This window comes from Phyllobates terribilis, unplaced genomic scaffold (assembly GCF_046119375.1).
Source record: "Phyllobates terribilis strain yellow unplaced genomic scaffold, ASM4611937v1 Scaffold_505__1_contigs__length_1300667, whole genome shotgun sequence".
Taxonomy (NCBI): domain Eukaryota; kingdom Metazoa; phylum Chordata; class Amphibia; order Anura; family Dendrobatidae; genus Phyllobates; species Phyllobates terribilis.
Window position 1 is genome coordinate 789017 of NW_027363265.1, and position 22952 is coordinate 811968.

At 44.6% G+C, this 22952-nt stretch overlaps 6 non-coding genes across 6 annotated transcripts; all 6 read left to right on the forward strand.

The window, feature by feature from the left end:
- The first annotated feature begins 5643 nt into the window (after positions 1-5643).
- On the forward strand, positions 5644-5841 carry LOC141231411 (U2 spliceosomal RNA). Its single transcript, XR_012297816.1, has one exon. It is a non-coding gene; the product is annotated as a U2 spliceosomal RNA (small nuclear RNA).
- A 1109-nt stretch (positions 5842-6950) lies between these two features.
- LOC141231101 (U2 spliceosomal RNA) lies at positions 6951-7141 on the forward strand. The gene has a single exon (XR_012297513.1). It is a non-coding gene; the product is annotated as a U2 spliceosomal RNA (small nuclear RNA).
- Positions 7142-8253: 1112 nt separating this feature from the next.
- LOC141231102 (U2 spliceosomal RNA) lies at positions 8254-8444 on the forward strand. The gene has a single exon (XR_012297514.1). It is a non-coding gene; the product is annotated as a U2 spliceosomal RNA (small nuclear RNA).
- Positions 8445-9553: 1109 nt separating this feature from the next.
- Positions 9554-9744, forward strand: LOC141231359 (U2 spliceosomal RNA). Its single transcript, XR_012297770.1, has one exon. It is a non-coding gene; the product is annotated as a U2 spliceosomal RNA (small nuclear RNA).
- A 6561-nt stretch (positions 9745-16305) lies between these two features.
- Positions 16306-16496, forward strand: LOC141231302 (U2 spliceosomal RNA). The gene has a single exon (XR_012297715.1). It is a non-coding gene; the product is annotated as a U2 spliceosomal RNA (small nuclear RNA).
- Positions 16497-22623: 6127 nt separating this feature from the next.
- On the forward strand, positions 22624-22814 carry LOC141231467 (U2 spliceosomal RNA). Its single transcript, XR_012297854.1, has one exon. It is a non-coding gene; the product is annotated as a U2 spliceosomal RNA (small nuclear RNA).
- Positions 22815-22952: the final 138 nt, after the last annotated feature.

The following is a 22952-nucleotide window of genomic DNA, read 5'->3' on the forward strand; positions in this document are numbered from 1 at the left end:
ACAGCAGCAGCCACCTTCAGTCTGCTGCTGGACAGCCAGCAGCAGCAGGAGAGGTAAGTAATCAGCAGCCCTCCTGCTAAGGGTAGACAGCTGCTCGTTCCACCCCACCCCCCGCCTTAATTGGTTCTCCTCCCTTCCAACGGTGTTGAGGCGGGTGGGAACAGCAGGGGGTGAGGGTGCTGTGTTTAAAGAGGTGGAGTTATGCAGATCTAAAACGCGTGGATTGCAGCAGCAGCAAGCCGAAAAGTGCAGGCATGTAAGGGATCTAGAGGTTGACAACATGTCTTCTTAACGGGAGTCCAGGAGCTCATCTCCACAAATGGACTCTTCAGGATCCTTGGGTGGCTCCGTAGTTCGAAACCAATTCTGGTTATCGCTTCTCGGCCTTTTGGCTGAGACCAAGTGCTTCACAGCAGGAGGTTTCAGTTGAAGGGCACTCAGGTACCCCTCTCCTTGGCCTGGCAGGATCGTCCACTTCGGTGGGCTTCACCTGCCTGCTGCTATTAGGGAGAGGGATTAGTCCTAGGGTAACGGGCAGCGATCCCCCAGCCTTCAGGTGCTTTATCTCAAAGCTCTGAAGGCGCAGATTGCAGGCGGTTGCAATTTGCATTTTGTTGCGCCATACCATGGAGGTTGACCCCAACCTCGTGCCTCTATATGCAAGGCTTAAGAACACCATAAGGGTCCGCTTTACGGCTGGTGGTTCCGATATGCGGAATCTGGGATATGTAGTCCAGGACGTGCTTGAGAAACTGCTCCACGTCAGAACCAACGAAATCCTTTCTATCCAGGATTATCCTCGACGTGGAGATTATGATGTAACCTTTACTGGCGAAGGTATTTTCAAAGATGTTTTGTCCAGAGTTAAGTCAGTAGAAAATAGCCCTGGTCTAAAAGGGATTCAGATCATCGAGCACGTCCTGGATGAGGTAAAGATGGTGGTTGTGAAAATCTTCTCACCCTTCATAACAGCACCAGAGGTTATTTCCTTTTTGTCAGTTTATTTTAAAAGTGTGAAATTGATTGGGAAAGTGTTGAATGAGTTTAACATCTGGACCTCAAAATGGAAGTTTTTAGTAAAATGTGAAAGAGACCCTAAATTCCCTGGAGATGTGAGACTTCCTCCAGCTCGATTTAAAATAGGGCAAACTAATGGGGATTTTTTTTTCTCAGGAATGCCACTTTTCTGTAGGTATTGTGGTCTCTATGGGCACTCTAAGGATAGTTGTGGTGCCACTTGTAGAAATTGTGCCATTACTGAACATGACACAAAGGAGTGCCCAAATGAAAAAAAATGCTCTTTTTGTCGGACACCTGGTCATTTCTATTTTTCTTGCCCTCACAGGTTCAGAGAGGATGAACAAAAACAAAAGGAGAAGTCCAAGACATCCGGGAATGGACGGGCCAATCAGACCACCCCTCAGGAGGAGGAACAACAACCTGGAGCCTCGGGAGGTGATAAGGGCGCTTCGACTAGTAACAATCCCTCCGAGTCAATGACAGGTAACTCACAGGAGCCCAGGAGCTGGCTGAAAGACCATAAGGAGGCTAAAAGGAAGGCTGAGAAAGATCATAAAGGGGCGGTCGGTAAGGCCAAAAAAGAGCGCCAAAAGGCTGACACCGAGCCCAAAATTCCCACTGGGTCTCACGAGAGCGAGGGCGGTACGTGGCATTTGGTGAGGTCTCATAATAAGAAAAAGAATGGTTCCGTGGAGGTGGCTAATAGGGAGGAGATGGATACATCCCCTCACGGGGGTGTAGACTCTGGAATCCCGAGGTCCCGGGGCTCTGCTGCCCCAGGTGGGGCCCCGAACCTGGCTGCCTCCGGGGACTCTGAGGCTCCGCCATGTGCGCAGCCTGCCCCTGTGTTACGACCCTCTGCGGGTCAGCAGGGGAGTGCGGAGCCTCTCGGAGACCCACCTGACGAGGACCTAAATGGTCAGCCTATGGAGACCCAGTGTAACCTTTCTCTCAATATCCTTCCGAGCTACACCCCAGTAGCGTCGGGTCTTAATTTAAGTGAATGTTCCTTCTCCGATGATGAAGACTCTTTGATAACGGTGGATTCAGAAGAGGGCGTTGGTGAAAGTCCAAGTGGTCTGATCCGTCCATCGGATAGGTAAAGTCCAGTTTTTGTTTCTTCCTAACCATTTGTTATGATGGCTGACATTAGTGGTGTTTCCCTCAATGTGAGAGGCATAGGATCCAAGACCAGAAGAGCTACTGTTTTACATTTTTTAACCTGTTTTACAGCTTCTGTTTTCTTTTTACAAGAATGTCATATCCCTCATAAGATTTCTTACAAAAAATATAAGGAAGAGTGGAAACATGGTCCATCGGTCTGGTCTGGATCAAATGCAACCGGATCAGCCGGGGTAGCTATACTTTTTAAGGGAAATGTGTCTATTGATTTTATCCAAGATATTTTACCGGGTCGTATTCTTTTAGTTAAGGCTTTTATTGATGGGACAAGATGGCAGTTTTTAAATTTTTATGGGTCACCTGATAAAAATGAAAGGGCTGATATGCTGGAAATTTTACCTTTATTTATTAACATTTCTGAACTTTTATCCTGGCAGGTGATTTTAATTGTATTTTAAAAGGCGAAAGCCGACGCTCCGGTTCCGTGAGTAGAAATTATGACAAAACGTCTGGAATGTTAAGCAATATTATAAATGATTGTAAATTAACTGATGTGTATAAAGAATGTAACAAGGATAGCCCTATAGACGCTGGTTTCACCTGGAGCAATTCTACATGTAGCTCCAGGATAGATTTTGTTTTAGGTTCAGAAAAAATACTGCCAGTGAAATGTGAAGTTTTAACTAATATTCTCTCAGATCACAAGGTTTTATCTTTTAGAGTGAGGATTAATGGAAAGAAGAAATGTGGTAAGAAATCTTGGAAATTGAATGTGTCCCTTTTAAAAGATCCACAAATTTTATCGGATTTTATTGAGTTTTATGTAAAGTGTAGAAAAAGGAAAAACCCCAATATTTCTTTTAGCTCCTGGTGGGATAGAATGAAAATAAACATTAAAGATTTCTTTATAAAGAAAAGCATACAAAAAGCTAAAGAAAAGTTTGAGATCTATAATTTTCTTAATATCAGGTTACAGACATTGTACAAATTCAAAGACAATGGTCTGGATGTAGGTAATGATATATTGAGTCTTAAAGGAGAAATTTCAAAGTGGTTGGAACAAAAAGGAAAAGAACTGATTTTTCGTTCAAAGGTAAAACACGTAGAAGAGGATGAGACTTGTTCCAGGTATTTTTTTAAGAAAAACAAACAGGCGAAAACAATAATTGATAACATAGATGGAGATAATAATATCAACGTTATATTGGATAAGGTAAATGTCTATTTTAATGATCTTTTTAATGTAAAAACTGTAGACCATGATTTAATACACACTTTCCTGGGGGAGATCAAGTCCACCCTAGATGCTGATGCCCAAAGTTTTTTATCCCAACCTCTATGTGAGGAAGAGATTTTAGAAACCATGAAGAGTTTTAAAAATGGTAAAGTGCCCGGCCCTGATGGTATCCCCATAGAGTTTTATATAAGTTTTTATGATATTTTAAAAGATGATTTGTTTAATTTGTTTTCCGAAGTTTTTAATAATAAGGTTTTACTCAACTCATGGAAGAAAGGTGAGGTATCACTACTATACAAAAAAGGTGACAAAACGGATCTTAAAAACTGGAGGCCGATAACTCTTTTAAATAGTGATTACAAAATTATGGCTAAGATCTGTGCAAATCGGTTGAAAAAAGTGATACATAAAGTAATTCATGCAAATCAGGTATGCGGGGTACCTGGGCGTAGTATCTGGGACAATTTAAACCTGGTGAAAGATTGTATTGAAGATGTAAAAACCAGAAAGACAAAGATGTCAATCCTAGCGGTGGATTTTGAGAAAGCTTTTGACCGCGTGTCTCATTTTTATCTTTTTAAAGTTTTAGAAAAAATGGGCATTCCGGGTGGGTTTTTATTGTCTCTTAAAGCTTTTTATAATGATTGTACGAGTAAGATTTTAGTTAATGGTTTTAAAACAAAAGAGGTAGTTTTAAAATCAGGGGTGAAGCAGGGTTGCCCTTTGTCCCCCCTGCTTTTTATATGTGCTATAGAACCCCTTTTATGTGCAATACGCCGGGATAAGCAAATATGTGGAGTACCCTTACCCGGAGGGAACGGTCTACAAGTTAAAGTTGTAAGCTATATGGATGATGTAGCAGTGTTTGGATGTGATGTACCTTCAATACAAAAAACGATAAGCCAAATTCAGTCTTTTTGTACAGTTTCCGGTTTTAAAATTAATCTTACTAAATGTAATATTTTAAATGTCGGGGGGATGAGTTTACATGATGTACCAATTGCAGTTACAGATTCCATTACTATTTTAGGTGTTTCTTTTAATGAATCTAATAATGGTTTTAATAGCTGGGATGCGGCAGCACAGAAAATTAATCAGAAAATCTGCATGTGGAATATGAGAAAGCTGTCAATGGAAGGTAAAGTTCTGATTGTAAAAATGGTGATATTACCTATCCTGTTATATCTTAGTTTGGTGTTCCCCCCTCCTACAAATTTGTTGAAACGAATTACAAAAGTATGTTTTACCTTTTTTTGGGGCTCAAAAATGGAGAAACTCAAAAGAGAAATTGTGACAAAGCCAAAGGTTAAAGGTGGGAAAGATTTCCCTGTTTTAGATAAGTTTCTTTTAATACATTTTTTCTGTTTCTGTTTTAAAACCCTTTTTAAAGATAATTACCTTTCCTATTTTATGCGTTTTAACACTGGTTTTCTCATGAGAAGGTTTGGTTGGTTTGAAACGGTTTTATCCTTTCCTTATGCTTTTAACCTGCCTGCACATTATGAGATTTTAAAGAAAATTATTCTTGATTTTAATTTGAATAAGAAACAGACAGGGGATCTATGTAACAGCAAGACACTACTCAAACAAATTAGTACTGATGTGACGTTGTGTGATATTGAACGTTATGATGATGACAAAACTGTACACATATGGAAAATGATTAACGCCCCTTATCTTTTTAATGTACAGAAAGACATGTCTTGGAGCTGCGCACACCACTGTCTTCCTTGCCGGGCATTCCAGTACAGAAGAGGTTTTGTGAGGTCTGCCATCTGCCCAAGAGAAGGTTGTCAAGAAGAAGAGACAGTGAAGCATCTTTTATGGACTTGTGCTTTTGCTAAAGAGTTCTGGAGAAGATTAATCCCCCTGCTGGAGAAAATGGTGGACCTCAAGGACTTTAATTTTGCATCAGTGTTATATGGTCTTCTGGAATGCCCAACAATGGACCAAAAAATAATGGCGTGGAAGACAGTGAATTGTGCCAAGATAGCGCTCTGGAATGCTAGAAATATTGCTGTTTTTAAACATGAAATGTTACCAGTAGATGATGTTTTAGCCTTTTGTAAAAGTGAAATGTACATATACTATTTATTGGACAGGAAAAAGAATGTAAAGTTGGCAGGCAAATGGCTTTTTAACCTATGGAATATTTGAAGTCTTGTAAAATTTGCTGTGATGGAATTTTTATTTTTCTTTGAAGTCCCGAAAGTGTAATGTGGATGTAATGGTTTTATTTCTGTAATTTGTTAAATTTTAAATAAACGGTTTTTATCCCCATGTGGGGGATAGCCAAATTAAAAAAAAAATCTGTTCTTATCAGTTTAATATCTGATACGTCCCCTATCTGGGGACCATATATTAAATGGATTTTTAGAACAGGGAGATGGAAAAAGAGCTTGCTCTGTCCACTCCACGCATTGACCTGGTATTGCAGTATCTCCAGGACCGGTGCACCCCTTCTTTAATGCAGTTTCTAAAATCAGAAAGTATTGAATTCAATGTTTTTTGTTCATTTTGCTTGTTTGTCGGTTTTTGGGATGGACTCTTTGGCTTTGCTTTTCTTCTCCTCATTGGATTTTTCATGTTCAAAGTTGCAGAAGCCAGATGACAAGCTCATTTTGGTTCAACTTCAGCAACTGTGCATTGCATTGCCATGTAATGTAACGCAATGCTATCTTTCTAGCTCTCCCTCTTTACTTCCTTTTGGATAAACAGACATATTAGGCAAGCATTTTGGAGCTTTCACCTAAATAACTACAGGTGGTGAGATAAGCTGCACAATATAATTGACCTTTCAGTATATTGTTGCACACACACCATCTATTTAGCAAATGCCCTTGTTATCAACAGCAGCCTTTTAAACTCACCTGAGCTAACAGGTATGTGCGCTGGTTACTCTGCTGCGCTTAAAATTTCTTTTTTGGTTTGCTACAATGCCTTTTCTGAAACGTTGTCTCCCTCTGCTGGAACACTGACTTCTTTCAATTAATGCCTGCAGACTATAAAAGAGAACCCAACCCAAAAAGTTTGGTTGATTAGTCTGTGGCATTCTGTTAAACTGTTGCTTATGGCGGTCTCTGTGAGATTCTCAGCGACATTCAGCCAGCCAGGTATCCTGCCTGCAGTAGATGGAATGTGACAATGGAACGCTGGCTGCGCGTGTCATAATAGGCTCTGAGCCTTTATATACCTGCGCACAGCAGCAGCCACCTTCAGTCTGCTGCTGGACAGCCAGCAGCAGCAGGAGAGGTAAGTAATCAGCAGCCCTCCTGCTAAGGGTAGACAGCTGCTCGTTCCACCCCACCCCCCGCCTTAATTGGTTCTCCTCCCTTCCAACGGTGTTGAGGCGGGTGGGAACAGCAGGGGGTGAGGGTGCTGTGTTTAAAGAGGTGGAGTTATGCAGATCTAAAACGCGTGGATTGCAGCAGCAGCAAGCCGAAAAGTGCAGGCATGTAAGGGATCTAGAGGTTGACAACATGTCTTCTTAACGGGAGTCCAGGAGCTCATCTCCACAAATGGACTCTTCAGGATCCTTGGGTGGCTCCGTAGTTCGAAACCAATTCTGGTTATCGCTTCTCGGCCTTTTGGCTAAGATCAAGTGTAGTATCTGTTCTTATCAGTTTAATATCTGATACGTCCCCTATCTGGGGACCATATATTAAATGGATTTTTAGAACAGGGAGATGGAAAAAGAGCTTGCTCTGTCCACTCCACGCATTGACCTGGTATTGCAGTATCTCCAGGACCGGTGCACCCCTTCTTTAATGCAGTTTCTAAAATCAGAAAGTATTGAATTCAATGTTTTTTGTTCATTTTGCTTGTTTGTCGGATTTTGGGATGGACTCTTTGGCTTTGCTTTTCTTCTCCTCATTGGATTTTTCATGTTCAAAGTTGCAGAAGCCAGATGACAAGCTCATTTTGGTTCAACTTCAGCAACTGTGCATTGCATTGCCATGTAATGTAACGCAATGCTATCTTTCTAGCTCTCCCTCTTTACTTCCTTTTGGATAAACAGACATATTAGGCAAGCATTTTGGAGCTTTCACCTAAATAACTACAGGTGGTGAGATAAGCTGCACAATATAATTGACCTTTCAGTATATTGTTGCACACACACCATCTATTTAGCAAATGCCCTTGTTATCAACAGCAGCCTTTTAAACTCACCTGAGCTAACAGGTATGTGCGCTGGTTACTCTGCTGCGCTTAAAATTTCTTTTTTGGTTTGCTACAATGCCTTTTCTGAAACGTTGTCTCCCTCTGCTGGAACACTGACTTCTTTCAATTAATGCCTGCAGACTATAAAAGAGAACCCAACCCAAAAAGTTTGGTTGATTAGTCTGTGGCATTCTGTTAAACTGTTGCTTATGGCGGTCTCTGTGAGCTTCTCAGCGACATTCAGCCAGCCAGGTATCCTGCCTGCAGTAGATGGAATGTGGCAATGGAACGCTGGCTGCGCGTGTCATAATAGGCTCTGAGCCTTTATATACCTGCGCACAGCAGCAGCCACCTTCAGTCTGCTGCTGGACAGCCAGCAGCAGCAGCAGGAGAGGTAAGTAATCAGCAGCCCTCCTGCTAAGGGTAGACAGCTGCTCGTTCCACCCCACCCCCCGCCTTAATTGGTTCTCCTCCCTTCCAACGGTGTTGAGGCGGGTGGGAACAGCAGGGGGTGAGGGTGCTGTGTTTAAAGAGGTGGAGTTATGCAGATCTAAAACGCGTGGATTGCAGCAGCAGCAAGCCGAAAAGTGCAGGCATGTAAGGGATCTAGAGGTTGACAACATGTCTTCTTAACGGGAGTCCAGGAGCTCATCTCCACAAATGGACTCTTCAGGATCCTTGGGTGGCTCCGTAGTTCGAAACCAATTCTGGTTATCGCTTCTCGGCCTTTTGGCTAAGATCAAGTGTAGTATCTGTTCTTATCAGTTTAATATCTGATACGTCCCCTATCTGGGGACCATATATTAAATGGATTTTTAGAACAGGGAGATGGAAAAAGAGCTTGCTCTGTCCACTCCACGCATTGACCTGGTATTGCAGTATCTCCAGGACCGGTGCACCCCTTCTTTAATGCAGTTTCTAAAATCAGAAAGTATTGAATTCAATGTTTTTTGTTCATTTTGCTTGTTTGTCGGATTTTGGGATGGACTCTTTGGCTTTGCTTTTCTTCTCCTCATTGGATTTTTCATGTTCAAAGTTGCAGAAGCCAGATGACAAGCTCATTTTGGTTCAACTTCAGCAACTGTGCATTGCATTGCCATGTAATGTAACGCAATGCTATCTTTCTAGCTCTCCCTCTTTACTTCCTTTTGGATAAACAGACATATTAGGCAAGCATTTTGGAGCTTTCACCTAAATAACTACAGGTGGTGAGATAAACTGCACAATATAATTGACCTTTCAGTATATTGTTGCACACACACCATCTATTTAGCAAATGCCCTTGTTATCAACAGCAGCCTTTTAAACTCACCTGAGCTAACAGGTATGTGCGCTGGTTACTCTGCTGCGCTTAAAATTTCTTTTTTGGTTTGCTACAATGCCTTTTCTGAAACGTTGTCTCCCTCTGCTGGAACACTGACTTCTTTCAATTAATGCCTGCAGACTATAAAAGAGAACCCAACCCAAAAAGTTTGGTTGATTAGTCTGTGGCATTCTGTTAAACTGTTGCTTATGGCGGTCTCTGTGAGCTTCTCAGTGACATTCAGCCAGCCAGGTATCCTGCCTGCAGTAGATGGAATGTGGCAATGGAACGCTGGCTGCGCGTGTGATAATAGGCTCTGAGCCTTTATATACCTGCGCACAGCAGCAGCCACCTTCAGTCTGCTGCTGGACAGCCAGCAGCAGCAGGAGAGGTAAGTAATCAGCAGCCCTCCTGCTAAGGGTAGACAGCTGCTCGTTCCACCCCACCCCCCGCCTTAATTGGTTCTCCTCCCTTCCAACGGTGTTGAGGCGGGTGGGAACAGCAGGGGGTGAGGGTGCTGTGTTTAAAGAGGTGGAGTTATGCAGATCTAAAACGCGTGGATTGCAGCAGCAGCAAGCCGAAAAGTGCAGGCATGTAAGGGATCTAGAGGTTGACAACATGTCTTCTTAACGGGAGTCCAGGAGCTCATCTCCACAAATGGACTCTTCAGGATCCTTGGGTGGCTCCGTAGTTCGAAACCAATTCTGGTTATCGCTTCTCGGCCTTTTGGCTAAGATCAAGTGTAGTATCTGTTCTTATCAGTTTAATATCTGATACGTCCCCTATCTGCGGACCATATATTAAATGGATTTTTAGAACAGGGAGATGGAAAAAGAGCTTGCTCTGTCCACTCCACGCATTGACCTGGTATTGCAGTATCTCCAGGACCGGTGCACCCCTTCTTTAATGCAGTTTCTAAAATCAGAAAGTATTGAATTCAATGTTTTTTGTTCATTTTGCTTGTTTGTCGGATTTTGGGATGGACTCTTTGGCTTTGCTTTTCTTCTCCTCATTGGATTTTTCATGTTCAAAGTTGCAGAAGCCAGATGACAAGCTCATTTTGGTTCAACTTCAGCAACTGTGCATTGCATTGCCATGTAATGTAACGCAATGCTATCTTTCTAGCTCTCCCTCTTTACTTCCTTTTGGATAAACAGACATATTAGGCAAGCATTTTGGAGCTTTCACCTAAATAACTACAGGTGGTGAGATAAGCTGCACAATATAATTGACCTTTCAGTATATTGTTGCACACACACCATCTATTTAGCAAATGCCCTTGTTATCAACAGAAGCCTTTTAAACTCACCTGAGCTAACAGGTATGTGCGCTGGTTACTCTGCTGCGCTTAAAATTTCTTTTTTGGTTTGCTACAATGCCTTTTCTGAAACGTTGTCTCCCTCTGCTGGAACACTGACTTCTTTCAATTAATGCCTGCAGACTATAAAAGAGAACCCAACCCAAAAAGTTTGGTTGATTAGTCTGTGGCATTCTGTTAAACTGTTGCTTATGGCGGTCTCTGTGAGCTTCTCAGCGACATTCAGCCAGCCAGGTATCCTGCCTGCAGTAGATGGAATGTGGCAATGGAACGCTGGCTGCGCGTGTCATAATAGGCTCTGAGCCTTTATATACCTGCTGCCACGCTGTCACTGTATACTGGAGGTAGGGGGCCTAAGCTGACCCTAAGCTGGGGCCCTGACTAATCCCTCAACCTGGAGGTACTGTTAAAGGTACAGAGGTCCAGGCCGCCAGCGTAACCCCTACCTCCTGAAGATCCCTGCACCTCAGTAATCTAGTCCTGAGAAGGACCCCGATCACAACCAAAGGGAACAAGAAATAATATGCCCAAACACAGTATTTAGACGAACGAGACAGTACAAGGGAAAAACCAAAACCACCTTGCATACAAACAACTTCTCAACTACAACAGAGGGAAAACCAACGGGAAAGGAGATAAATGATAAAGCGAGGAAAGGGAAAAAACACTTCCAAATACACTTATCTCAGCAACTCCAAACACCACGATCCGCTCTGTCAGTCTGAATGAAATGCTTTCACCGACACCTCCCAAACAGACCAGCAGGTATATGAAGGAGTCTCACTACAGAAGTATTGATTGCAGCTGGGCGAGGCTGGACCTCATCTAGCCCAGAGAGAGAGAGAGAATTAACTCCCTCACTGCCGAGAAACACAAAGCACCAACAAGTCAGCTGCGAGAAGTCAGGCTGTGTACTCGTGACGATCTTCGTGGCAACACACCCGTGACAGTACCCCCCCTTCTACGAGGGGCCTCCGGACCCTCAGGGCCAGGTTTATCCGGGTGAGTCGTGTGGAAGGCCCGAACTAACCGGTCTGCGTTAATATCCGACGCAGGAACCCACATCCTCTCCTCAGGACCATACCCCTTCCAATGAACCAGGTACTGAAGGGACCGGCGATTAAAGCATGAATCAATGACCCTCGATACCTGGAACTCCAAGTTACCATTGACAACCACTGGAGGGGGAGGTAAAAGTGACGGTACCACCGGCGCCACATACCTCTTAAGCAATGATCTGTGAAACACGTTGTGAATTTTAAACGTAGGGGGGAGGTCAAGATGGAATGCCACCGGATTAATAATAGAACTGATTCTGTACGGCCCGATGAACCTGGGACCCAGTTTCCAGGAGGGAACCTTAAGTTTTATATTCCTGGTAGACAACCATACCCGATCGTTCACACTTAGGTCCGGACCAGACACTCTCCTCCTATCAGCCATACGTTTGTATCGGTTCCCCATAGTATTCAGATTCTTCAGCACCCCTCTCCATACTGAAGCGAGTGATGAGGAAAATCGTTCCTCCTCAGGAACCCCCGAAGAGCCCCCCCCACTGAAAGTACAAAACTGGGGGTGAAAACCATATGCCCCAAAAAACGGGGACTTACCAGTGGACTCGCTCCGCCTATTATTAAGAGCAAACTCTGCCAGAGGTAAGAAAGAAGCCCAGTCCTCCTGGTTCTCTGACACAAAACACCGGAGATATGTCTCCAAGCTCTGGTTCATACGTTCCGTCTGACCATTGGTCTGAGGATGAAAAGCCGATGAGAATGACAACTGCATCCCCCGCCGTGCACAAAACGCCTTCCAGAACTTAGACACAAACTGAGACCCCCGATCAGACACCACCTCGGAGGGTACCCCGTGAAGCCTCACAATCTCCCCAATGAACACCTGCGCAAGAGTTTTAGCATTAGGGAGAGCCGGAAGAGCGATAAAATGTGCCATCTTGCTGAACCTGTCCACTACAACGAGTATGACCGTTTTACCCGAAGACGGAGGGAGGTCCGTAATAAAGTCCATAGACAGATGAGTCCAAGGACGCGCCAGGATCTTCAAAGGTAAGAGGGCCCCAGACGGACGGGTATGTGAGGTCTTAGAGCGCACACAAACCCCACAGGACGCGACAAAAGTTACCACCTCCTTATGTAAATTAGGCCACCAAAACCGACGCGAGAGGAGATCCACAGTTGCTTTACTCCCCGGGTGTCCTGCAAAAACTGAGTTATGGTGTGCCTCGATCACCTTTTGTCGCAACTGATCTGGAACAAACAATCTCCCTGGAGGTCCAACAGGGGCGTCCCCCTGAGCCTCCAATACCTCCTCCTCCAGCTCAGAGCATACTGCCGAAACCACCACCCCCTCCTGAAGGATAGGAATCGGGTCGTCCGTATTCCCGGCCCCCGGGAAACTACGAGATAAGGCATCCGCCTTTACATTTTTTGACCCAGGACGATATGTAACGACAAAATTAAACCTGGTAAAAAACAATGACCACCTAGCTTGTCTGGGATTCAGACGTTTCGCGGACTCCAGATATAGCAGGTTCTTGTGATCGGTGATGACGGTGACCGGATGAACTGCCCCCTCCAGAAAATGGCGCCACTCCTCAAAAGCTAACTTAATGGCCAAGAGTTCCCTATTGCCGACATCGTAATTCCTCTCCGCGGACGACAATTTTTTAGAGAAAAAGGCGCACGGATGCCACTTACCAGGGGACGAACCCTGTGACAATACTGCTCCCACCCCTACCTCGGAAGCGTCTACCTCTACAATGAATGTCTGAGACGCATCAGGTTGAATGAGTATGGGCGCCGAGGCAAAACATTTTTTCAAAGAGGAGAATGCTTGACAAGCCTTGTCAGACCACCTAGAAAAATCCGTCCCCTTTTTAGTCATGTCAGTGAGAGGCTTAACCATGGACGAGAAATTACGAATGAACTTTCGGTAATAATTAGCAAACCCCAGGAAACGTTGTAGTGCCTTAAGATTCTCTCTCCGATCCCACTCAAGAACTGCCCGCACTTTCCCAGGGTCCATACGAAAACCGGACGCTGAAACCAGAAAACCTAAAAACTGGAGTTCCTGTACGGCGAACACACACTTTTCCCACTTGGCATACAGCTTATTATCCCGCAAGATCTGTAACACCTGCCTAACGTGCTCCTGATGAGACACCAGATCCGGCGAGTAAATTAGGATATCATCCAGATATATGACAACAAACTGTCCCACCAAGCGGCGAAAAATGTCATTAACAAAGTGTTGGAACACCGCCGGGGCATTAGTCAGCCCGAATGGCATGACAAGGTTCTCATAATGCCCCTCCGGAGTGTTAAACGCCGTCTTCCACTCATCCCCCTCCTTCATCCTAATCAGATTGTACGCCCCCCTGAGATCCAACTTAGAGAACCATTTGGCGCCCACGATCTGATTAAAGAGATCGGGAATAAGTGGGAGCGGATACGGATCTCGGACCGTAATCCGATTAAGTTCACGGAAATCCAGGCAAGGGCGTAGGCCTCCATCTTTCTTCTTAACAAAGAAGAACCCCGCAGCCACTGGTGAAGATGAAGGTCTAATATGCCCCTTAGCCAGACTTTCTGAGATATAATCCTTCATGGCCTGCCTCTCAGGACCAGAAAGGTTATACAACCTAGCTTTAGGTAACTTGGCCTCAGGGAGCAATTTTACAGAACAGTCATACACGCGATGAGGAGGTAGTTCCTGACACCCTTTCTCCGAGAATACATCCTCAAAGTCCGCCAGAAATGGAGGTAAGACCCAAGGAGTAACCGCACCAATGACCGTGTTCATGCAGTTTTTATTACAGAATTTACTCCATTGGCTTATCTCCCTGGTTTGCCAATTAATAACCGGGTTATGCTTAGCTAACCAAGGAAGGCCCAACACAATAGGAGTGGGAAGACCCTCCAACACGTAGCAAGACAACAGTTCTTTATGTATTGCCCCCACTTGAAGTTTTACGTCATGCACAACTTGCAAAAAACTTCCCTGCCCGAGAGGCCTGGCATCGATCGAGAATATGGGGATGGGTTTAGCCAACTCACTCAACCGCATACCTTGAACCCGGGCAAACCGAGCATCAACCAGATTAGCCCCGGCCCCACTATCCAGAAGAACAGATATCCTCTCAGTTCTCGTACCCACCACCACCTCCGCCGGTACGAGAAACTGAGACGAACCTAGGGACGAAATACCTACTCCCAGATTGCCGTCCACCACACAACCTGGGATCAACAGTTTTCCGACGACTCTTCACTCTGCAAGGGACGGGATGGACACCCCCCAATAAAATGTCCCTTTCTCCCGCAGAAGAAACACCTTCCTGCCTTATGGCGCACCACCGGTCCCCTCCCCCGAAATGATGTCCCTCCTAATTGCATAGGCTCCTCTGGACTGACCAGGGGAACCACCATATGAGGGGACCTTGTAGGAGGTGGAGTCATAACAGGGGGTAGAGTTATCCCGCACCTCTCCCGAAGCCGTCTGTCCACGCGAATAGCAAGGGCCATAGCGGCTTCCAGAGACACGGGAGAGTCATACTGTGCCAACACATCCTGTAATTTGTCGGATAAACCATGACAAAACTGGCTCCTAAGAGCCGGGTCATTCCACTGGGTGTCCGTGGCCCACCTACGGAACTCCGAACAGAATTCCTCCGCCGGACGATCTCCCTGCTGGATCCTACGTAACTTAGACTCAGCAAGGGAGAACCGATCTGGGTCATCATATACGAGTCCCAGGGCAGCGAAAAACCTATCCACTGACTGGAGAGCCGGGGAACCCGGGGGAAGAGAGAACGCCCAAGATTGTGGGTCCCCTTGTAGGAGCGAGATGACAATTCCCACCCTTTGTTCTTCACTCCCCGATGACCGAGGCCGCAGCCGAAAGTACAATTTACATGCCTCCCGGAAAACAAAAAACTTGTCCCGCCCCCCAGTGAACCTATCAGGGAGAGCTACTTTAGGTTCTGGTCCGGCTTGCTCCTGAGGATGCCAAACCTTGGACCTAACGTCCGCCAGCTCCATGGACAAACTCTGCAATTGCCGAGCTAGACCGGCTACTGGATCCATAGTAGCTGGAGAAAAACTAAGTGGGTCGGTGAAAATGTCACGCTGTCACTGTATACTGGAGGTAGGGGGCCTAAGCTGACCCTAAGCTGGGGCCCTGACTAATCCCTCAACCTGGAGGTACTGTTAAAGGTACAGAGGTCCAGGCCGCCAGCGTAACCCCTACCTCCTGAAGATCCCTGCACCTCAGTAATCTAGTCCTGAGAAGGACCCCGATCACAACCAAAGGGAACAAGAAATAATATGCCCAAACACAGTATTTAGACGAACGAGACAGTACAGGGGAAAAACCAAAACCACCTTGCATACAAACAACTTCTCAACTACAACAGAGGGAAAACCAACGGGAAAGGAGATAAATGATAAAGCGAGGAAAGGGAAAAAACACTTCCAAATACACTTATCTCAGCAACTCCAAACACCACGATCCGCTCTGTCAGTCTGAATGAAATGCTTTCACCGACACCTCCCAAACAGACCAGCAGGTATATGAAGGAGTCTCACTACAGAAGTATTGATTGCAGCTGGGCGAGGCTGGACCTCATCTAGCCCAGAGAGAGAGAGAGAATTAACTCCCTCACTGCCGAGAAACACAAAGCACCAACAAGTCAGCTGCGAGAAGTCAGGCTGTGTACTCGTGACGATCTTCGTGGCAACACACCCGTGACACCTGCGCACAGCAGCAGCCACCTTCAGTCTGCTGCTGGACAGCCAGCAGCAGCAGGAGAGGTAAGTAATCAGCAGCCCTCCTGCTAAGGGTAGACAGCTGCTCGTTCCACCCCACCCCCCGCCTTAATTGGTTCTCCTCCCTTCCAACGGTGTTGAGGCGGGTGGGAACAGCAGGGGGTGAGGGTGCTGTGTTTAAAGAGGTGGAGTTATGCAGATCTAAAACGCGTGGATTGCAGCAGCAGCAAGCCGAAAAGTGCAGGCATGTAAGGGATCTAGAGGTTGACAACATGTCTTCTTAACGGGAGTCCAGGAGCTCATCTCCACAAATGGACTCTTCAGGATCCTTGGGTGGCTCCGTAGTTCGAAACCAATTCTGGTTATCGCTTCTCGGCCTTTTGGCTAAGATCAAGTGTAGTATCTGTTCTTATCAGTTTAATATCTGATACGTCCCCTATCTGGGGACCATATATTAAATGGATTTTTAGAACAGGGAGATGGAAAAAGAGCTTGCTCTGTCCACTCCACGCATTGACCTGGTATTGCAGTATGTCCAGGACCGGTGCACCCCTTCTTTAATGCAGTTTCTAAAATCAGAAAGTATTGAATTCAATGTTTTTTGTTCATTTTGCTTGTTTGTCGGATTTTGGGATGGACTCTTTGGCTTTGCTTTTCTTCTCCTCATTGGATTTTTCATGTTCAAAGTTGCAGAAGCCAGATGACAAGCTCATTTTGGTTCAACTTCAGCAACTGTGCATTGCATTGCCATGTAATGTAGCGCAATGCTATCTTTCTAGCTCTCCCTCTTTACTTCCTTTTGGATAAACAGACATATTAGGCAAGCATTTTGGAGCTTTCACCTAAATAACTACAGGTGGTGAGATAAGCTGCACAATATAATTGACCTTTCAGTATATTGTTGCACACACACCATCTATTTAGCAAATGCCCTTGTTATCAACAGCAGCCTTTTAAACTCACCTGAGCTAACAGGTATGTGCGCTGGTTACTCTGCTGCGCTTAAAAATTCTTTTTTGGTTTGCTACAATGCCTTTTCTGAAACGTTGTCTCCCTCTGCTGGAACACAGACTTCTTTCAATTAATGCCTGCAGACTATAAAAGAGAACCCAACCCAAAAAGTTTGGTTGATTAGTCTGTGGCATTCTGTTAAACTGTTGCTTATGGCGGTCTCTGTGAGCTTCTCAGCGACATTCAGCCAGCCAGGTATCCTGCCTGCAGTAGATGGAATGTGGCAATGGAACGCTGGCTGCGCGTGTCATAATAGGCTCTGAGCCTTTATATACCTGCGCACAGCAGCAGCCACCTTCAGTCTGCTGCTGGACAGCCAGCAGCAGCAGGAGAGGTAAGTAATCAGCAGCCCTCCTGCTAAGGGTAGACAGCTGCTCGTTCCACCCCACCCCCCGCCTTAATTGGTTCTCCTCCCTTCCAACGGTGTTGAGGCGGGTGGGAACAGCAGGGGGTGAGGGTGCTGTGTTTAAAGAGGTGGAGTTATGCAGATCTAAAACGCGTGGATTGCAGCAGCAGCAAGCCGAAAAGTGCAGGCATGTAAGGGATCTAGAGGTTGACAACATGTCTTCTTAACGGGAGTCCAGGAGCTCATCTCCACAAATGGACTCTTCAGGATCCTTGGGTGGCTCCGTAGTTCGAAACCAATTCTGGTTATCGCTTCTCGGCCTTTTGGCTCAGACCTAGTGTTTGGACAAGAGGTTCCTTGTGTACTAGCCCTCGGCCTTCCAGCATCGCCACTTCGGTGGCTTAAGCTGGATGCTGCTATAGGGGGAGAGTGAGGAGGAAACGAGAAGGCGATTCCTGAAGCGACCATGGGTGTCAAGCTTCGCTTTGCTGGGACCGGGGATCCCCGGGTCAAGAATGCTTTCCGTATCGAGGTCTCTGAGGAGAAGAAGGACCATTTCTCGTTGTCATACCTGGTCAACGCCATTTTCTATGAAATCCTGAAGATCCAGAAGTCGGAGATCATCTGTTTGCAGGAGTTCAGAAGGGAGCATAGGTACGTCTTGGTGCTTTCTTCTATGGCGGCTTGCCAAAACCTTTTCAAAACTCTTCAAGTCCTTTCAGAGCACCCTCAGCTGGATGGACTTATCTTCACTGTACTCTACTCTAAGGGGGATATCCCGGTGGTAGTATTCATGCACAACCCCTTTATCTCCCGGGATGATATCACTGCATTCCTGAGAAGACACTGTATTTTTGTGCAATTCTCCCATAAAATCTTAAATGGAGAAGGGCTGTGGACTGGGAAGTATAAATACTTTGTGAGGTTTGGGATAGACCCTCATGGTCCTGGAGGTATTCACTATCCTCCCCTGAACTTTACAATTGGAAGAGACTCTGGATATCTGTTTTTTCCCGAGGCGCCATTGTTCTGCAGGAGATGCAACATGTTCGGGCATATCCAGGATTTCTGCAAACAATTGCCAAACTGTAGAAAGTGCAACAAGTACGGTCATCTGGCGAAGGATTGTTCCAACCCGGTGGTATGTGATGCCTGCGGGGAGGAAGGACATGTGATTCGGGATTGTAAGGCTAAAGTCAAGCCTAGGTCCTTCTCCGAAGTGACCAAAGGTAAGCCTACTGTCCCTGCTGTTACCCCACAGGTGACTACTGCAGAGATCAATGAGGAGACGGAGCCCCCTGAGGTTGAAGATCTGGTGGGTGAGGCCCAGACCCTGTTGGACCCTCCAGCCCCTGCTGGGCCAAGTATGGAGATCTCCGAGTTGGATGTGGACCTCCCTCATCAGTCCGAAATATGTGGTGAGGGTGACATGGATGTGTCTCTTGCTCGAACCCCTGCATTGTCCTGGGGTGCTACAGACGAAGAGGTGGCCAGGGATGGTGGCCAAGGAGACTTTACTTCTGGGAGGTCTTTTGATGATGATGATACTCCTGAACTGGCCAATAAAAAACCCAGACGAGAGTACTCACCTGCCAGCGGAGGGTGCGACAGTCCTGCAAGTGACCGCATTTACCCGCAGGATGTCTTCTCCCCTGATGCTCCTTACCTTGGCATCCCTGAGAGCATCAACACCTTTGGGGTGCTTTCCCAGTCTGATGATAATGGATGAGTATGGCGTGATCAACATTGAGTCATGTATTTCTTTTCTTTAATTAATGTCTTGCCAATCTGGTTGGGATGTAGTGTCCCTAAATGTAAGGCAGATCAGATCTAAAATCAGAAGAACAACTGTTCTGGACTACCTGAAACATTTAGGTGCTGATGTTTTTTGCCTTCAGGAGTGTGGGATTCAGGATGCTCCTTGTGACAAAGACTGGCCTTACGGACAGCATATCTGGTCAGGGTCTAATCATAATAAAAATGATGGGGTGGGGATATTAGTTGGGAATAAAGAAATCTCTATTGATAGTTATATTGTGGTGGAGGTAGGCCGATGTTTAATTGCATTTTTGAGTTATAGAGGGTGGCGGGTCAGAATTATTAATTTATATTGCCCTACAGGGAAGGAAGAGCGGCTTGCTCTTCTTGAAAAATTAAGTTTTTTTCTTCCAGGGAAATCTCCCACTATTTTTGTTGGGGACGTTAATTGTGTCACAGAAGGAAAGTGTGACATAACAGGAAAGAAATTGTCCCATTTAATTTGTGATTTTTCCTTTTTAGATGCAGCAGTTGTTGTTCTTGGCATGCCACCACCGCCGACATACCATGCTGACCGTGGTGAGATTCATTCCAGAATTGATTTAATGTTATTTTCTAAAAATATGGTATGTTTGGATTTTTCTCAACAAAAGGTACCTTTTTCGGACCATGAATGTTTGAGAGGCGTGTTTTGTGCGAATGGTGACCAAGTGTATGGCGGTGGGGTATGGAAGTTGAATGCAAGGCTGTTAGAGGATGATGAGGTGATGAATGAGTTTAATGTAAAGTATGAAAGATGGAGAATGCGTAAGAAGGATTTTGTGTGTGTTCTTGACTGGTGGGACTGGGTGAAAGTGCAATTTAAAACTTTCTTCAAAAAGTGGGGCTATAGAAAAGCTGCCAGATATAGGAATAGGTTTAATGACCTTAATAGACGGATTGACTGGTTGAGAAAGTGTGTTGCAAGTGGTTTGGAGATGTCTGATCAACTTACTGAGGCTAAGAATGAATTGAAGCGTGTGTTGGATGAGAAAGGAAAGGAAATTATATATCGTACTAAAATTGAGCACCTGGAGAAAAATGAGAAGTGTACGAGGTTCTTTTTTAAAAAAATGAATGGTAGGAAGACTGATATGAATGAAGTTGTGAATGAAAGTGGAACCAACTGTATGGGTGAGGATGTGCTGAAAGAAGTGAATAGGTTTTATAGCAAGTTGTATGATGAGAAATGGATTGACTCTGGGCTTCTGTCATATGTTCTGAATGGTGTGGAGAAAAAACTTGATTCTGAGGAGCGTGATCTGTTGTGTGAGGATGTAGTTCTGGATGAAGTGAAGAATGTGGTGTGGAGTGCTAAAAAGAGTAAGACTCCTGGGAAAGATGGTATACCTGTAGAGTTGTATGTGAAAGCATGGGAAGTTTTGGGAACAGATTTGACTGAGGTATGTAAGTATATGTGGGTGAATGGTAGGTTGTGTGAATCAATGAAAGAAGGAGTGGTTGTGCTTGTGTATAAAAAGGGTGAGAGGAAACGTTTGGAAAACTGGAGACCAATAACACTGCTGAATTCGGATTATAAGGTCTACAGTAAGTTACTGGCAAATCGTATGCGTGAAGTGATTGGTAGTGTTGTGGAGGAGGACCAAGTATGTGCAGTGCCTGGAAGAAGTATGAGTGATAACTTGTTATTGTTGAGAGATATGATTGGGGATTGCAAGGATAGAAAGCAGAAATGTATGACTTTAGCTATTGATTTTGAGAAGGCGTTTGACAGGGTTTCGCATGTGTTTTTGTTTAAAGTACTGGAAAGAATGGGGTTTCCTAGAGAATTTGTGAATTGTGTAAAATCATTGTATGATTGTGTGTCAAGTGAGTTCTTGGTTAATGGGTGGCTGTGTGACAAAGTGAAGATTAGGTCAGGAGTAAGGCAGGGGTGTCCTATGTCCCCCGTCTTATTTGTATGTGTAATAGAACCATTGTTATGTTTGATTAGACGGGATAAAATGATGAGAGGTTTGTTGGTGCCTGGTAGTGGTGGTAAGCATGTGAAAGTGTTAGGTTATATGGATGATGTTGTGGTTGTGAGTGAAAGTATGGCTTCTTTGAGTAGAATTAAATTGCTTTTGGATTTTTTTGTTGGTGCGTCTGGTTTTAGGGTAAATTGGAATAAATGTAGTTTTAAATGTTTTGGAGATAGTAGTATTCGTATGGATGGTGTAAAGTGTGAAGTGGGTGCAATCAAGATTTTGGGCGTATTATTTAATGATGACTTAAAAGGGAATGAAAGTTGGGAAGAGTGTGGTATGCGGGTTGAACGTAAATTGAATTTTTGGCGAATGAGAGAATTGACTCTGCGTGGTAAGGTATTAATTATCAAAGCAGTGATTCTCCCTATCCTGCTTTATGTGGCGACTGTTTTTCCTTCTCCTTACAGGAAAATTAAGAGAATAGAGAAGTTGGTATTCACATTCCTGTGGTGTAGTAAGATGGAGAAGTTGAAGCGGGAGAGCCTTTTTAAGGCTTGTCAGCATGGTGGGCTGGCCTTTCCCAATATTGAAGTTTTTTTAGGTCTTAATTATATTAAGACTGTGGTTATTTTGCTGGGTAAAGGCAATAAAGGTGCTTTTATGGCTAATTATTCTGCTGGATGGATGTTGTATGGGTTATGCTGGAGGAAGAGAGATGCGAGTGTGCCTGTGGCCTTTAAGTGTCCTGTTTGGTATGAGGTGATTGAGAAATTTGTGAGAAAGCATGATTTGTTGAGTGTGGGAATGAATGATTTTAGAATGACCAAGAATGTGGTGAAAAGAATGAGTGCAAATGAGGTAGAGTGTAATATTGTTGGGCTGAGAGGGAATGAGGTTTCAGATGCATGGAAGAAGTTAGATACGTATGGGATGTCAAACAAACAGAAGGATGTGGTGTGGATGACTTTACATAATATTTTACCTGTGAGAGAAGTGCAGAAGAAAAGAGAGTTGATAATAACAGATGTGTGTCCGAGAGTGGGATGTGGTGGTTGTGAGACTGTGAGGCATGTTATGTGGGATTGTGAGTACGCGTACAGTGTGTGGAAGTGTGTAGGTGGATTGTGTAAGGGTTTAGCAGGCGTGAATTTTGTGGATTGGCGTGTGGCGATGTTTGGAATTGGTGCGTGTAGTCGGTCTAAAGATAGAATTTTATGGTTGATAATGGCTTGTGTGATGGAGAGTTTGTGGGATGCAAGGAACCTTGGACTTTTCAAGAGGAAATCTTTATCAGCGAATGAATGTGTTAGACTTATTCTTTCAAGACTATACCTGATATATAAGTTGGACAGCAGAGGCGGCGGTGGCACAGATGCCGAAGGGATTTGGAAATTTAAAAAGTGGCATTACCTTATCAAATACCAGTGATTTTTTTCTTTGTCATTCCTTGAAGTTTCTGCATTTGTGTTACGTAAAGGATGTTCCCTTGTGATTATATTTCGTCTTATACTACTGCTAAATAAATAGAACCATGATGATGAGAAGTTTTAAGTAGCAAATTTTGGAGAAATTCATACTGTTTGCTAAAAAACTAAACTGAATGGTTTAAAAAAAAAAAAAAAAAAAAAAAAAAAAAAATCTGTTCTTATCAGTTTAATATCTGATACGTCCCCTATCTGGGGACCATATATTAAATGGATTTTTAGAACAGGGAGATGGAAAAAGAGCTTGCTCTGTCCACTCCACGCATTGATCTGGTATTGCAGTATCTCCAGGACCGGTGCACCCCTTCTTTAATGCAGTTTCTAAAATCAGAAAGTATTGAATTCAATGTTTTTTGTTCATTTTGCTTGTTTGTCGGATTTTGGGATGGACTCTTTGGCTTTGCTTTTCTTCTCCTCATTGGATTTTTCATGTTCAAAGTTGCAG